Source organism: Hemitrygon akajei, unplaced genomic scaffold (genome assembly GCF_048418815.1).
Source record: "Hemitrygon akajei unplaced genomic scaffold, sHemAka1.3 Scf000049, whole genome shotgun sequence".
NCBI lineage: Eukaryota > Metazoa > Chordata > Chondrichthyes > Myliobatiformes > Dasyatidae > Hemitrygon > Hemitrygon akajei.
Window position 1 is genome coordinate 1,786,586 of NW_027331935.1, and position 18,105 is coordinate 1,804,690.

An 18,105-nucleotide genomic window follows, 5' to 3' on the forward strand; every position below is an offset into this window, starting at 1 on the left:
ATTAGGTCATCAGAGAGGAGAAATAATTTCAAATAGTTCACAAAGTAACAACCTCCAACTTAAAAGTCACAGCAAGAGCAGAGTAGAAAACTGAACGTGTATTTATTAATAAAGGACCTATCAATGAAACAACCGCGAGATTTGTCAGGACCCTAAATCCAAAGACACCCCCAAATCCGGGAGCATCTAAGATCGTGTACACCACCAAACCTGCTGACACCCACGTATACACATTTGATTTTCCCAAAGGAAGAGTCACTTTAGAGTGACAGCATTCACATTAAAGAAATTGCGAGAACATAGTGCAGCTATTATTGAAGATACTATAAATGAAATGACTTTGAGATTTACCACAACCCTAAATCGACCGACACCAACAAATTCATGTGCACCGATATGCGCCGACACACACTTAAAACTGATCTCATCCCCAATCGTCAGGCACCCGTGTGCACCCCAAATCCATACTGACGTCCTGTGCACCCATATTGGTTGATACATTCCTAAGCTTGTGCAACCTCCCAATCAGAAAGCACCATCGAATACGTATGTGGTTCCAAATCCACCCATCACTGTGCATACGTCCTCGCCGAAACTCTCCTAAAGAGACCAAATCTGTATGTACCCCGAAATCCGCTGTTTTCAGTTAATCTTTTCGCATCGCAAATCATTTGCCACCCATATTTGCCGAAGCAACCCTAAATCTGCGCAAACCCAAAATTGGTGCGCACCCCAATCCCGCTGGCACCCGAGATGCATAATGGATTATCCCAGACAGTCAACATTTCAATCAATTCAGAAAATGACAGTCTCGAAGTTAGAAAGCCATATGTGCGCCAAAATCTTTTTGCAGATTGGCGACACACCCAAATCTGCATGTCAATCCAAATCCGTGTGTAGGCCCATATTCAAGACTACACCCCGAACTGGACACTGATCACTAAAATCCGTCCTCACCCCCAAATCTGCGCACATCCTCAAATACGAGAGCACCCAGACGGATAATCATATTAGATGACCCAGACGGATAATCATTGCAAACACAAAACGGCTGTCTTAACAGTAAAAACCACCAAGTACCCCAGAGTCCGTACGTAAGTCAACAAATCGATATGCGCTCACAAAAACGTGGAGACTCACATATTCGCTAACTACCGTAAATTTGCTATCCCTAAAAAGGTGCGCACCCTTATATCGGAGCACTCCTTGACAGATAGACCTCAGTATGTGCGGTTGGGAGACTGTAGGTCTGACACGGTGGTCAGCAGCACAGGGGCGCCGCAGGGAACCGTACTCTCTCCGGTCCTGTTCACCCTATACACATCAGACTTCCAATATAACTCGGAGTCCTGCCATGTGCAGAAGTTCGCTGATGACACGGCCATAGTGGGGTGTGTCAGGAATGTACAGGAGGAGGAGGAGTATAGGAAACTGATACAGGACTTTGTGATATGGTGCAACTCAAACTACCTGCGTCTCAATATCACCAAGACCAAGGAGATGCTGGTGGACTTTAGGAGATCTAGGCCTCATATGGAGCATTGTGGAGAATGTGTGGAGCAGGTTAAGACCTACAAGTATCTGGGAGTACAGTTAGACGAGAAGCTAGACTGGACTGCCAACACAGATGCCTTGTGCAGGAAGGCACAGAGTCGACTGTACTTCCTAAGAAGGTTGGCGTCATTCAATGTCTGTAGTGAGATGCTGAAGATGTTCTATAGGTCAGTTGTGGAGAGCGCCCTCTTCTTTGTGGTGGCGTGTTGGGGAGGAAGCATTAAGAAGAGGGACGCCTCATGTCTTAATAAGCTGGTAAGGAAGGCGGGCTCTGTCGTGGGCAAAGTACTGGAGAGTTTAACATTGGTAGCTGAGCGAAGGGTGCTGAGTAGGCTACGGTCAATTATGGAAAACTCTGAACATCCTCTACATAGCACCATCCAGAGACAGAGAAGCAGTTTCAGCGACAGGTTACTATCGATGCAATGCTCCTCAGACAGGATGAAGAGGTCAATAATCTCCAATGCCATTAGGCTTTACAATTCAACCGCCAGGACTTAAGAACTTTTTAAAAGCTATTATTAATGCTTTTTGAGATAGTGATTTAGATGCATATCATATTTTTTACTGAGTTAAGTATTGTATGTAATTAGTTTTGCTACAACAAGTGTATGGGACATTGGAAAAAAAAGTTGAATTTCCCCATGGGGATGAATAAAGTATCTATCTATCTATCTATCTATCTATCTATCTATCTATCTATCTATCTATCTATCTATCTATCTATCTATCTATCTATCTATCTATCTATCTAAATCAGTTTGCAACCCTTTATTAGAGAACGCTCCTAAATCCATGCACAACCCCAGATCCATATGAACCACAAGACCGTGTAGAACCTGTATTCGATGACAAAAAATAAAATTGCGCAATCGCCAATTCAGTGCGAACCCGAAACCCACGGACTCCGCCACTTGTACATCAGATTTTCCCTGAGTAACAATCAAAAGCAATTCAGAAAACGGCAGCCTCGACGTTAATAATCCGCACGCAAATTTTGATCCGTCAAACTCATGATTGAAAAGGCAACCCAAATCAGCGAACATCACCAAATCCATGTGCTTCGTCAAATTGGTGCGCATCACCAAATCCATGCACAGCCCAAACACACTGAAACCCCCACATTCATTTGTGGGGCTCGTTGTACACAGATTTTGTCATCTTGTGTATGTCTGAAATTATTATTTTGAGATAATTTAATTAGCGTGTGTGTGTCCACGGTTTTGAAGTTGTGGGGATTTGGAGATGCACATGGATTTCTCACGTATTTGGGGTGTCTGCAGTTTGGAGGTGTGCCGAATCTCAAAGTTGTCTCATTTAGATCACGTGAATAATGAATGTAATTTGAAATTTGACATGAAGTATGTTAAATGATACTTCCTCTGGGATAATCTAAAGTACAAGTGGGTTTCTCCGCGGGTATGATATTCGCATGAATTTTAGGGTGCGCACCTAGTGGTGGTGCACATATTTCAGGTGTATATGGATTTGGGATTGTGTACATGTAAACACGGATATGGTGTGAGATAAAGATTTGGGCTTGTTGGCGGATCAGAAGTTGCACGTGGAATTTGGGCTGTGTGCGGGTTTTCATGTTAAGGCATCCATTTTCTGAATTCTTGAAAGGATTCTAAACTGCAAGTCAGGATGTTAGCGGTTTTGGGGTGCGCACTGAATTGGGCCGCGCAGATATTGGGCAGTGTCTGAGAATAAGTGGTGCACACTGCTGTGGTGTGAACTTGGATTTGGGAATGCGCACGGATTTAAAGTTCAATCTTCAAATATGGGGGTGAGCACTGATTTCGGGTGTTCGTAGATTTAGGGGTTGGCGGCAAATATGCACAAGGATTTGTGGATACGAGCAAATTTTGGGTTTTGTAGTCAATTACGGTGGCGTAATTAGATGTTATGATGTTCGTATATTCCGGGAGTTATTTGTCGACCGATCGACAGTTGCGATCATATTTTGGGGTGCGTGCGAATTTTAAATGTCGAAACAGCCATTTTCTGAAATGTTGGACATGAATTCTGCCTTGCAATAATCTATCATATATGTGGTGTGTCGGCGTGTTTCGAGTGCGCACTGATTTGGTGATGTGCACAGGTTTTCTGGATTCATGGCGGGCAGTTTTGTTTTAGCAATGCAAAGCCTCTGCTAAAGTAAGCTCCGATAATCCGGAGCACTGGGCAACCTTACAGACTATTGGTCTAATTTTTTATCAATATGTAACATACTTTAAATTTGCATTTAAAGGTATTGCGCAGTGCTTTTAGAAATTGCTGCAAGTTTGAAGGGAATGCGAGAAGAGAACCGCCAGTGACATCTCAGGAAGAACTTAGACATCACTCGAAATTTAGTCTCAGATATGGCCGTGCACACGTATTTGGCGATACACATAGATTTGGGTGTGTTGGCGGATCAGGATTTGCACCCGAATGTGTTGAGTGCGGATTGTTAACGACGAGGCTGCTAATTTCTCAACTGTTTCGAATGTATCTTGCTCGGAAAAATCTCATAGGCATGTGGGGGTGTCAGCGGGTTTAGGGTGCACGCTGCATTGGGTATTGAGCAGAAATTAGGCGTGTCAGCGAAAACGCATTGTACAGGGTCTCGGGGTGCACACGGATGCACAAGGATTTTGAGGTTTGTTCTTGAATATGAGGATACGCTCGTATTTGGGGATAGCATATTTGGGGGTTTGTCGGCGAATATGGAGTCGCCACGTTTCTGTGGGTGTATCTGGGAGATCATAAGGATTTGAGTTGATCTGTGTGTGTCGGCGGATTTGGTGATGTGCTCACGTCCTTTGGGATGCGTGGGGCTTTTAGTCACATGGCAGCCAGTTTGTGTTTGAAATGATTCTTCGTCTGGGTCATCGAATGTGCGTCCTTACTTGGGGAAGTGCGCAGATTTTGGGATTCGCACGCATTTTCGAGATACGTGCATACTGCTGCTGAGTATGAGGGTGCACATGAATTTGACCATCGTTGACCATGATGATAATGTTGTTGTCCCTGGAGCCTTAACACTGACCGGTGTGATAATGTAACAGCGTGTCCCGGTCATTCACAGGAATGCATTCGTAAGACTTCCTCGCCTGTCCATGGAATTCAACTGGAGATTTTCTTAACTCCTTGAGTCGGCAGAATGCGATTAGCTGGATCGAAGGCACCAGTATATGCAGTCGTGTATGCTGTACATTACTGCCCCATATAACTGAATACCTAACAACACGGAGGTCGGGTGGTGGGCGAGATTAGTCCAAATGCTGGAGAAACTTCTCAGGCCAGGCAGCATCTATGGAATGTAACACAGTCGACGTTTCGGGCCGAAGCCCTTCAGCAGGACTGGAGGGAAAAAAAGCAGAGGAGTAGATTTGAAAGATGGTGTGAGGGGAAAGAGAAACCCCAGACGACAGGTGAAACTTGGAGGAGGATGGATGACCCAAAGTGCTAGGAAGTTGATTGCTGACAGAGACAGAAGGCTATGGTGGAAAGAAAGAAAAATGGGGTAATGGGAGCAGGACCATAGGGAGGCTATGGCGGGCAAGGAGATATTGAGTTAGAGTGACAAAGGGGTGAAAAATGGTGAAGGAGAGGTTTGACAAAGCAATGTTCATGCCATCAGGTTGGAAGCTAACCAAACGGATTATAAGCTGTTGTTCCTCGCACCTAAGTGTGGCCTCATCGTGACAGTGGATGAACTCATGAATGGACATATCGCAATGGAAATGGGAAGTGGAATTAAAATGGGTGACCACTTGGAGATACCGTCTGTTCGGCGGATGGAGTGTAGATGTACAAACCCCCAATCGGGTTGCATCCCTTTATCGGAGAAGAAACCCTTCAGTCTGCGCAACTTCCAATTGAGTTCGCATCTCAAACTCATGTGCACCCCAAATACGCACACATCGTTCAAAAAGAGCACATCGAAAAACCACGTGTGCATCAAACCCGCTGGGAACCTCAAATGCGTTTTACATAATCCCAGAAAATAATCATTTCGAGTAGTGCACATGATGGCTTCGTAAATTATTGTGCTTCGCAAATTTGTAGGTAACGTCCTAAATCTATTATGGAAGTATCTGAAAATGATGCAAAATTTAGACAAGTCACAACTCCAAATCCGCAGACACCAAAACTCTGTGAGATCTCAGAATTCCGAAAACATCCCTATAAATCTGCGCAATCCCCAAATCAATGCGCACCTAAAACACGCTGATACTTCCAAATGCATAATGGATTATTTCAGAGCAGGAGTCATTTCAACCAGTTCAGAAAATGGCTGTCTCGACATTAAAAAATCCTTACAAATGCCCCAAAATTGTTTACAGATTGGCAGACACACTGAAATTTGCGTCTCACCACAAACCCCTGTGTACTCCCATACTCAAAGGTACACACCTAAATATGCACAGATCACGGAAACCCGTGTGAACCCCCAAATCTTCGCCGATCTCTAAATAAGAGCTCACCCCAAAATGCATGTACACCTCAACCCACACATTGGATGATCCAGGCACAGGATGGTTTCAAACACGAGATGGCTGCCTTGACAGCAAAAATCCCAGGCATCTCAAAATCCATGAGGAGACCGCCAAATCCGCAGACATATCAAGATCACGCCAAATCCGCCTGAACCCGCAAATACACCCACAAAAACATGGATATGGGGTGCTCACGTACTTGGGGATAACATGTTTGGGGTGTGTGCATGGGTGTATTGATTAATATAGTTTTGTAAAATGTAAATTGAAGAAAACATGAAGATAATCACAAATGATGATTCAGTGCCAGATTTATGGACGAAATTTGTAAAAGTGTATGAACCTTACGTTCTCACACTGTAGAAAAGACAGACAGGTACAGGATGAATTATTTAACCAGACTACCCATTACTTGGCAGCCTGAAATATTTCTTCACATCTTTCGTCTGACCTCAGGCAGCTTTGACATGCTCACAAAATTCTCTTACATCAGCAAAATCACGCACACAATCCTCAGCAGAGATGTTCCTGTTCTCACTGTGTGTTGCCTTGGACGTCCCATTTCTGCAGATTTTCTTCAGTTTGTGCAACAGTAACTTCGTCATTTGACCGTTGTCACCCGACCTTGTTCTCTCTTTCCTATCTCTGTCGGTGTGTGTGTGTGTGTGTGTGTGTGTGTGTGTGTGTGTGTGTGTGTGTGTGTGTGTGTGTGTGTTTCTGAGAAGAGACAATTTCAATGTTTTTCCACATACTCTTTTCTGGCTGGAACATTTCTCGCCATTGTTCCGCACGCCGCCTGTTCTGCCGCTGACAAGGGGCGCCATGGCAGTTATGAATCCCGCCATCTGCGTCCGGATTTACTAATTTCATCCAACGTGACGCGAAGGCAGCGGTAAAAAAAAAAGACTTTGAGGAGGTTGAAAACAGGGCTTTAGTTTTCCTCTGTCACTTCAGATTTCGGAATTGGTATAGGCATCATTTTGACTTCATTCTACAGTGTAAAATCCTCTTCTGTCTCTGGATGACATGCGCTCTCTCTTGGCGATTTCACTAAATGCGACAATGAACTGGAAATATTGCAGGATCCCCTCAAACTGCTGAATTAGTTTCTGCTCTGTATTTTCTGTTCTTGCTTTTCTCTGCCTCTGTTCCAGCGAACTTGATGACGATTGCAAGCCTGTATCGGGGAAAGTGCGGTCTCTCCAAATGTGTCACTCGCTACCTGGTGGGAATGGCCCTGACCGATATCCTGGTCGTTATTTCCGATCCGCTGCTGAGGTGGACTGCTTGGTATTATTTTCCCCAATCATTCCTGATCATCAGTCCCGTGGGTAAACTCCATTTCGGGTTGACTTTTGCGAGAACTGCGACTTCTGTTTGGCTGACTGTGGCTTTCACCGTCGATCGATTTCTGGCTATTTGCTGTGAGAAGCTGAGAACAAAATATTGCACCGAGAGAACGGCGGCTGTGGTCATCGGGACAGTGAGTGTGCTGATCTGTTTGTAGAATGTCCCCTGGGGTTTTGCATCAGAGCATAAGGTAATAAATAATGGTGTTCCCTGGTATTGTGTTCTTACACCGAGCTACAAAATCCCTCTCTCATGGGCTGCATTTGCGATATTTCACCGCATTTGTACACCTTATGTCCCATTCTTTCTGATTTTGTTGTTCAACATTTTGACTGTCAGACGAATTCTAGTGGCCAGTCGAGCCCGCAGGGGGCTCCGGGGACAAAAGAGTGCAGAGAATGAGAAGGACCGGGAGATGGAGAACCGACGAAAATCCATCGTTTTGCTCTTCAGCATTACCGGTAGTTTCATATTGTTGTGGGTAACACAAGTGATATTTTATATCTATCAAACGATTTCAAAGAGTTTTGTTTATTCTGTTACTGATCCCCGTTACATCACAGAAACGACATCCGGAATGCTGCAGATTCTCAGTTCCTGTTCTAATACGTGCATTTACGTCCTGACCCAAAGCAAATTCCGGGAGGAACTAAAGAATGCGGTGAGATACCCGTGGAATCCTGTGTTGAAGCTCATGAAACGTCAGAAATGAATGACATAAAGATTTACAATTCGGCTGTCTTCTTGCTCCCTATTCTGCAATTAGGTGAGCTAATTATCAGGTGCGTTTCTATTTTTCTTCATAATTCTTCATGCCTCGTCCATGTAAGCACAATAGTGCGGTGAGAATGTCTCCGGTGGCAGTGTTTTGTTCGGTGCGTCAGATGTGGTCTCACAGATAACCACATTACCATCAAAAGCAACTAGCTGTAGCTTCCCTGAATTATTGTCAGACTTATTGTTAGTAGAATGACAATATTGTCAGTAGAATGAAAGGAAATGGGAGCAACAGCGGAGTAATCTGTGCCCGTTCCCCTCTATGATAATACACTGTGGATACCGTTGCTGACTGCCTACAAGGGAGGAACGTGGGTCGCAGACACCGGGTTTCTGGTACTGAGTCTAGCGCTGCCGCTTAGGCACGAAGAGTGTTGTAGGGGACTACAGGGTTGAGAGGAAATTAAAACGTCCGGGGAGCAGATTGGAGATTCTGCAGGCGCGATAGAGACTCCCGGATGGTCTGTTGCGTCTCAGGTGCCCGGATCAGAGCTGTCTCAGATCGGGTCCATGGAGTTCTGAAGTGGAAGCGTCGGCAGCCGGATGTCTTCGTACCTATCAGTACGAATGACATCGATTTAAAAGATAAAGAGGTACTGAGGAGAGATTTTAGGTTGCTGGATGAATTTGGGTTGCTCGAGACATTGATCGTCTGGATAGTCAGAGGCTTGCTTTTGTTTTTTTTTTCTCCCCAGGGCTGGAGGTTGCCAGAAGAGGACAAAGTTTTAAAGTCCTGCGGAGTAGGTACAGAGGAGATGTCAGAGTTAAGTTGTTTTTTTCTATTCAGAGTGTGTGAGTGCGTGGAATGGGCTGCCGACAACGGTGGTGGAGGCGGATATAATAGGGTCTTTTAAGAGACTTTTGGATAGGTACATAGAGCTTAGGAATAATAGATGGCTATGTTTAAGCCTAGTAATTTCTAAGGTAGGAGCATGTTCGGCAGCACTTTGTGTGTCGACGGGTCTGGATTGTGCTGTAGGTCTATGTTTCTATGTTTTATAGATGTGTTTGTATGAAAGCGGTAGAACAGGACATCCATGGTAGTCATCTTTGGAGCCATTACGGTGCCACACTGCAGACAGCATAAGAATAGGATAATTTGACAGATGAATGTGTGGCTGCGGTACTGCTGCAGGAGACAGGGTTTCAGATTTATAGGGCAGTGAGATCTCTTCTTGGGAGGATACAGCCGGAGAATAGAGGGATGGAGAGGAGAAGAGTTTCGTTTTAGCCAGAACTTGGTGAAATTGTGTAATACATTGTCATAATCAACAATGGAGGCCAGTTAATTTAGTATATTTAAGTCTGACTTTGATAGATTGTAGGACGTGAAGGGATACTGGGGAAGACATGAGACTGCGGCTGAGAGGGAACATGAATTAGCCATGATGAAAAGGCGAAACAGACACGCTGAGTCAATTGGCTTAGTTCTGCTTCTCTATCTTATGGTCTTATCTGCGGAATCTTCTAACTCCCGAGCTAGTGGAGGTGGTGGTAATCGGAACGGTCTATGGGGAAGAGTTAAAGTGGAGACAGCTGAATATTTAAATGATGGGGAACTGATGCCAGTGGGGTCCAGGAATACACAAGGAGCGTTGATCAGGTTTGATTATCCAGGGGAGCGTTCAGGGTTCGAGTGGCATCCTCTGCTGTGATCTACTGCAAGCTTTGGGAGAACCGTGCAGAGACTCAGTGTCAGGGTACTGGGGATCACAAGCTGCCGGTCTACTCCTCGTTCCTCACTGCATTAATGGGCAGGATGAGCAATGAATCTCCCAAAACCGCAAAAACCGCCCCTGCCCAATGAATGATCACACTGCCGAATTTCCATCACTTCCTCGGGGAAGACTTCACAACTGCAGAAATCTCAGCCAACTCCATAACGCCACCAGCATCTCCAGCACAGAAGGCACCTGCCAAACGCGATGATCAGAAAGGCGGCATCCACCATGAAGGATTTTCTACTTTGGATGCTGCAGTCAAGGAGGAGTAAACGGAGCCTGGAGACCCACATTCCAAGTTTCGGGCTCAGTTTATTTCCCTCCAACATCAAATTTCTGAGTGGACTATTAACCCATACACATTACCTCACTATTTATCATCTTTATAAGAACTAAATATTTAATTGAAATACTTATTATATATTCAGACCTAACTATGTATTTTAATAACTTGCTGTCGTAAAACAACAGATTGTCCAACATGAGCCGGTGATATTAAACCTGGTTCTGATTCTGATCTTCCCACCGTCATCCACACTTCACTCCCTCCCTTGAACCTCTCTGACCGATCTCTACGAACCACACCAACCCGCATAATCACCTTCATAATCCCCACCACACCCCCTACCAACCGTCAGCCACACGCACACACCCCACCACCAGCGATCACCACCACCGTCAGCTCCAAGGCCTCCTTCCACCGGAAACCACACGCCGCCTCTTCCCTGGACCCCCGCAGATCGGTCTTTTCAAACGCCTGTGACCCCAATCACCACCATAGTCACCTCCAAACTCCCACCTCTCCGACGTTACTGAACAAGTTTCCGAGCTTTCACCCTTACTTGACCCTTTCTCTCCGTGAACACTCATTTACCTCATTTATTTTTAGGAAGAGTGGTGAAGAGGACTGCGGTGTTGAAAGGAGATTGAAACGCCAGAGCAGCAGAGTCGAGATTCCGTGGGAGCATAGAAACACTCGGATGGTGTGTTCCCTCCCAGGTGCAAAGGTCAAGTTTACTCCCGTAGGGTATATGGCATTGACGTGGAGGTGTAGGCAGTCAGATATCTTGCTTCATGTCAACAACTATCATCAAAGTAAGGAGGCCCTGAAGAGAGATTGTAGGGTGCTAAATAAAAAATAAAGACAGAACAAGGCATCAACGGTAGTTACCTCTGGAAAACTCCATGCACCGTACAGAGGATCAGAAGAGGATAATTTGCCATGTAAATACGTGGCTGAGGAACTTCTGCAGGGCGCAAGGATTCAGATTACCGGTCAGTGGGACCACTTCTTGGGAGAGGACAGCCTCAAAATAGAAGGAAGGAGACGAAAAGGAATTTATTTTGCCAGAGCATGATGAAACTGTGGATTTTATTGCCGGCAGCTAATTGGATATATTTAAGGCAGAGGTTAATAGATCGTTCATTAGTCAAGGCTTGAAGGGATACGGTTCGGGAAAAGGCAGGAGACAGGGGCTGAGAGGGAAAACAATTCAGCCATGATTAAAAACTGGAGCAGATTGTCTGGGTTAATTGTCTTAATTCTGTTCTTATATATTATTGTCTTATCCGGAGAATATTCTGACGCCTGAACTAGTGGACGTGGTGGGTGGGGGACGGTCCAGAGGGTATAATTAAGTTACAGACGGATGAATATTTGAAAAAAAAACGGGGAACTGATGCCATCGGGGCCCTGCAGACGAGGAGCTTTGAAGAGGTTTGAATACCCATCGTCGCAGAGAATGGTGGGGCTGATTGCAGTGGCATCCTCTGCTGAGATCTACTGTGAGCTCTGAGAGAACAGGCCGGGCCGGGATATCGGTATACTGAGGGTCACAGTCTATGTCTGACTTCCGTGCTCCTCACTGTGCTAACGGGCGGTCAATCTCCCAAATCCGCAACTCCGCCCTGAAACTTTAATGATCACCCGGCCGAACTTCCATCACTTCCACAGAAAATAATTTTTAAAAAAGCTGTAGACATCTCAGCCGAGTGCATCACGGGAAACAGCCTCTCCGGCATCGAAGGCATCTTCGAAAATAGATGATTAGAAACGGGGCATCCATCATTAAGGATATTCAATCCTGAACATACCCTCTTCTCATTGCCACGGTCAATGATTCTGATTCGAAGTTCTGATTCTGATCTCCCCACCTTCAGCCACATGTCACCGTCCGCAATATTCACCTCTAGCTCCCCTCCCCTACCCATCGTCAACCCCACGCCGTTCTCCCCGGACGCTTCGCTATCGGTCTCTCCGAACGCCATCACCTCCATCCCCCCCACGTCCCACCGACAACCACACGCCACTTCCTCCCTAGACGCTCGCTAACCGTCTCTCAAAACGCCCCCCATACTCCGCAATCACTCCATAGTCACCTTTATCACCCCTTCATCACACAATCTTTACTAATCACATTTCCGAGCATTCACCCTTACTTTGGTCCCAACCCTTTTCTCTCCCCGAGCAGTCATTTCTCTCCGCCTCCCGCCCTCACTCTCAGCCTTCCTCTCCTTGTCCCGCACTGAATGCTCCTCTCTCCACAGTGACTATTAATGTTCCTGAGTCCCACACACCCACCGGCCCCGTCCTCCATCCCTAGTGAGACGGGTTCGGTGACTGACCCCGTGGTGATTTATAGCCCTGGGACTGGAGAAGGAGGAGCCTGGGAAATCCATCTGTCCCGGAATGGGCGAGACCCTGTCTGTCAACCGGCTAATATTCACCTAAACTCTGCCCAGCTCAGCCATCGCTTCAGACCAGAGTACTTCCACGGCAGGTGATATCATCATGAGGGGAGTTTATTTAGCCCATCGGGCCCTTGAGAGAAATCCCACTGGTGACATTATCTGCGTCGATGTGTCTATGCATTCCCACACTCCCACTCCGCAAGCGGCTTCACCAGCAGCTGGCAGCTGCCTCAGAGTGACTAGGCGTTGGGACGGAAACGGGATGGGCTGTTTCAGGCCACTGCATTGTCTACTCTGAGAGCAGGCTGCTCTATGCGCCCGGTGGGGCTTCACGGACAGTCCCAAACGCTCGCCGGTACCGAATACAGCGAGGTTTTGTCAAGAGACGGAGACCAGTTTAATGCAAACAGCGTCAGCTTTATTGAGTCATGCAGCTGGATGGAGTAACGGTTGTACTACGGCGGGACGGCGATCAGCGGGATAGTGTACAGTCAGTACCGATACCAGAGAATGTGAACACCGGAAAACTGTAACCCTTTCCCATAAACAGAGCGCAGGAGAATTATTGTAGTTACATCGAGACAGCGGCAGATCACATCGCACACCCGCTGCCCGTTCTGCCCAGTGTGTGCACCGCTCCAGCGCCGACAACCCGGGCGGTGAGACAGAAGTGACCAGTGGGCTTCATCTTCCCCAGTTGAGATCCCCGAGGAGACACAAACATCCCTCAAAACCCTACGCGTCAACCTGCATGGCCCGGGGTTTATAATGTGTTCCGGTTCTCACACTTGCACCAGGGATGCAAAAGACCCCGGGGCAGGACACATCTGTCTGTTCCCGACACGGGCACAGTTTTCTCAGGGCTGCTTCCCTTATCAACGCGGGCCGATGTCCCTGGGTCAGTGGAGGAACACGGTGGACGGAAGTCCGAGAACTGGGCTCCTAATCTCGCCACATTGTGGTTACTGTGAGAGTGGGTTATGATCCGTCACGTGTTGGTTACCGGATGCCGAGGTCAGGCTGGGTGAACAGGCCAGTGCCGTGATTACTGAATAGCGGAATGGGAACGCGTTGTTTGTGGAGAGCGTGCCGAAAGCGGTGATTGATACGAAGCAAGGCGGGCGATCCAGGGCTCGTCCTCATATGAGTGGGCAATCCATTTCGCCAGTGGCAACGAACCAGACCTCTTTACTGAAAGGTGAAACAGAGAGAGGTGAGGAGAACGTTCCTCAGTGCAACCGCTGTCCCTTTATTGACGGGATTGTTTTGGTCAGCAGAGAACCGATCTCAGAAAGCGGCAGTGCTTGGCCGGGTGAGTGTGGAGAGCCGGTGGCACAAATGTGCTGGGCGACGCGTTCCTACAGTTAGAGGGCAAGGAATCTACGATTAGAAAGGGTTAAAATATCGCTAGGAAGGTGATTAAATACTCAAGGCGTTTTCCACGTATGTGGGAACTGAAGGATTAGCCGTGTCACGACAGGACCGATCAGGAATAACAGAGGAAATATGGGCCTGGTATCGGAGAGGTAGGAAAAGTCCTTAATGAATACCTTCTCTCAGTATTCACGATTCAGAAAGACCTTGACAAATGTGGGCACAACTAGAACAGGCTGATATGCCTGAACAGGTCGCCGTTAAGTAGGATGAGTGCACGCAGCATAAGGAATAAAATGGACGATCTGAAAATTCAGCTGCAGTTTGGCAAATATGACGTTGTGGCTATCTCTGAAACTTGGCTAAGGGATGGTTGCCATCGGGAGCTGAACGTCCAAGGATATACGATTGAATGGGAAGGTGTAGAGTCTCCACGGGTTGAGTTAAGAAATGGCAAGGGTAAAAGGACCCTAATGGCAGTTATATACAGGCGTCCAAACAGCCTGTTGGTTTACCAATTACAGCAGGAGATAGAAGATGCGCGTCAGAAAGGCAATGTCATGATAATCATCGGAAATATTAACATGAAAGCGGATTGGGAAAAGCACGTCACTACTGGACCACAAGAGAGAGAATTTGCAGAATGTTTAAGGGATGGCTTTTTACAACAGCTTGTTGTTCAGCCCACTATCGGATCGGCTGTGCTGGTTTGGGTGTTGTGCAATGATCGGAGCTGGTCAGAGAGCTGAAGGTTAAAGGACCCTGAGGGAACAGAGATCACATTATTATCAAGTTCATATTGATATTTGAGAGGGAAAAATAAAATCCAATGTGTCGGTATGTCAGTGGAATAAAGGAAATTACAACGGCATGGGAGGGAAACTGGCCGAAGTTGACTGGAAAGGGACATTTGCAGGAAAGAAAAATAATGATACATTTTCAAAGGTAGGAAGGACACTACGGTGGCTGACAAGTGAAGTCAGAGCCGAAGTAAAAGCAAAAGAGGGGGCGGAAAAGGAAACCACAGCTAGTGGGAAAATAAAACAATGGGGAGCTTTTAAGAACCTGCAGAATTAAACAAAGAAGGTCATTTGGAAGGAAACGATGAATTACAAGAGGAAGCTGGTGACTAATATCAATGAAGATACTAATCTGTTTTAAGTACGTTAAGGGTAAAAGAGATTCGAGGGTCGATATTGGATTAATAGAAAATGACGCGGGAGATATTGCAATGAGGGATGCAGAGATGACAGAGGAATTGGATGCGTATTTTGCATCAGTGTTTACAGTGGAAGACGTCTGCACCATACCGGACATTCAGGAGCGCCAGGGAAGTGAAGTTTGTGCAGGAAAAATTACGACTGAGAATGTGTTCAGGAAGCTAACTGCTCTGAGGGTCGAAATATCTCCTGGACCTGATGGAATGCACCCTCAGGTTCTGACGAAAGTAGCGGGAGAGAATAACCATATAACAATTACAAGAGAGTGCCGAACGGGTACTCTCACCTCATCCCACCGAGCTGCACTCAGCCAATAACCCTCCACTCCTTTCCTGTCCATATACCTATCCATTTTTTTAAAGGACAATATCGAACCTGCCTCTACCACTTCTACTGGAAGCACGATCTACACAGTTGCCACTCTTTGAGTAAAGAAGATCCCCCTCGTCTTACCCCTAAACTTTTGCCGCTTAACTCTCCTCATGTCCTCTTGGTTGAATCTCCCCTACTCTCAATGGAAAAAGCCCATCCACGTCAACTCTATCTATCCCCCTCATAATTTTAAATACCTCTATCAAGGCCTCCTTCAACCTTCTACGCTCCAACAAATAAAGACCTAACTTGTTCAACCTTTCTCGGTAACTTAGGCGCTGAAACCCAGCTAACATTCTAGTAAATCCCCTTTGTACTCTCTCTATTTTGTTGACATCTTTCCTATAATTCGGTGACCAGAACTGTACACAATACTCCACATTTGACCTCACCAATGTCTTGTACAATTTTAACATTACATCACAATTCTCGATATGCTCAATTCTCTAATTTATACAGGCTAGCATGGAAAAAGCTTTCTTCACCAACCTATCCACATGAGATTCCACCTTCAGGGAACTATGCATCATTATTCCTAGATCACTTTGTTCTACTGCATTCCTCAGTGCCGGACCACTTACCATGTGTGGCCTATTTTGATCAGTCCAAGCAAAATTTAGCACCTCACATTAGCGCAATTAATCTTCAATAAATGAAATTACATTCTATATCATCGCTGTGGTCACTTTTGTTTATTTTTGAAGGGGACACCTGGATTTGAACCAGGGACCTCTTGATCTGCAGTCAGTTGCTTTACCACTGAGCTATACCCCCACATTTTTAATGCTACAGATTGTGGAGGCATTAACAATAATCTTTCAAGAATCCATAGATTCTGGCGTACCGGATGACAGAAAAATTGCAAACGTTATTTCACTATTTAAGAAGGCCTGTTAGCCAGTTATCAGTGGTTGGGAAGTTGTCGGAATCGATGTTAGGGATGAGATTACGGAGTACCTGCAGGCACATGACAAGACAGGACAAAGCCTGTATAGTTTTCTGAAAGGAAACTCCTGCGCAACTGGTCTGGGTGCCGGTTACCAGTGGTGATTCACTGGTGCAGCATTAGTGTGGAGCGGGTAGTGTCGAGGAAACAGAGCTTGCAGAGCGACGTAGGTAGTTTAGGGGAATAGGGAAAGAAGTGGAAAATGAAATACAATGTTGGAAATTGTACGGCCATGCATTTTGAAGGAAAAGACTAAACATGCATACAATTATTTGGATGGAGAGGGAATTCAAAGTACAGAGATCAGAGGGACTTGGGGGTTCTTGGGCAAGATACCCTGAAGGTTTCCCTCCAAGTTGAAACGTTTCTGAGGAAGTCGAATGCACCGTTGGCATTACTTTCTCGATGTATAGTATATAAGAGCAGGGATGTGATGTTGAGGCTCTATAAGGCACTCGTGAGACCACATTAGAGTATTGTGTGCAATTTGAGATTCTTATTTTAGAAATGTGTACTGCTGTTTGAGATGGCTCAGTGAAGATTCACCTTAATGATTCGAGAAATGAAAGGGTTACCGTATGAGGAACTTTTGGCAGCTCTTGGGTTGTATTCCATGGAGTTCAGGAGAATGAGCCGGATATCATATAAACATTCCGAATTTTAAAATGTCTAAACAGATCAGAAATGGCGAAGTTATTTCCCATTGTAGGGGATTCTAGGACAAGAGGGTACGACTTCAGGATTGAAGGACGTCTATTTAGAACTGAGATGAGGAGAAATTTGTTTAGTCAGAGGGTGGTAAATCTGTGGAATTTGTTGCCACGGGCGGCTGAGAGACCAGGCCACTCGGTGTATTTATGTCAGAGATAGATGGGTTCTTGATTAGACAGGGCCTCAAAGGATAAGGGGTGAAGAGACAGGGTCGTGGGAATGATGGATGTTTGGGATCAGCCCATGATTGACTGGCGAAGCAGACTGAATAGGCCATATGGCCTACTTCTTTCGTATATCCTAAGGTCTTAATACGAGATTTCAAAACCAACATAAAAAGCAAAAGAGCAATTGAGTAATAAAAAGTACAATTGAGCAATATTAGTTGGAAGTTGGAGTACTGGGAAAGCATTATGAAGGTAAAGATAGAGTACGAAAGTAAGCTGACTAATAATATTATCAAAGTTACCAAAATTTTCTTCTGATACATAAAGTAAGAAAAGTAGCGAGATTGAACATCGGATCGCTGACAGCGATGCTGGAGATGTAGCACTTTAGGACCTTGAAATACCGGACGAACTAAATAATATTTTGCATCAGTCTTCAGTCTGGAAAACACCAGCCGCGTGATGGAAGTTCCTGGTGTCAGGGGTATGAAGTGTGTGAAGTTACCATAACGGGACAGAAGGTAAGTGACTAACTCAAGAGTCTGAAGGTAGACTGGATGGACCAGATGCTGTACACCCCAGAGTTTAAAAAGCGCTGGCTGAAGACATGGTGGGGTATTAGTGATGATCTTGCAACAACCACTCGGTTCTAGAATGTTTTCGGAGGACTGGAAAATTGCCAGTATCACTTCACACTTCAAGCATGGAGAGTCCGAAGAAAGGGAAAATCTAAGC

At 45.7% G+C, this 18,105-nt stretch overlaps 1 non-coding gene across 1 annotated transcript; it reads right to left on the bottom strand.

Moving 5' to 3' along the window:
* Nucleotides 1-16,248: 16,248 nt before the first annotated feature.
* trnac-gca (transfer RNA cysteine (anticodon GCA)) lies at nucleotides 16,249-16,320 on the bottom strand. Its single transcript has one exon. It is a non-coding gene; the product is annotated as a tRNA-Cys (tRNA).
* Between the last annotated feature and the right edge of the window lie 1,785 nt (nucleotides 16,321-18,105).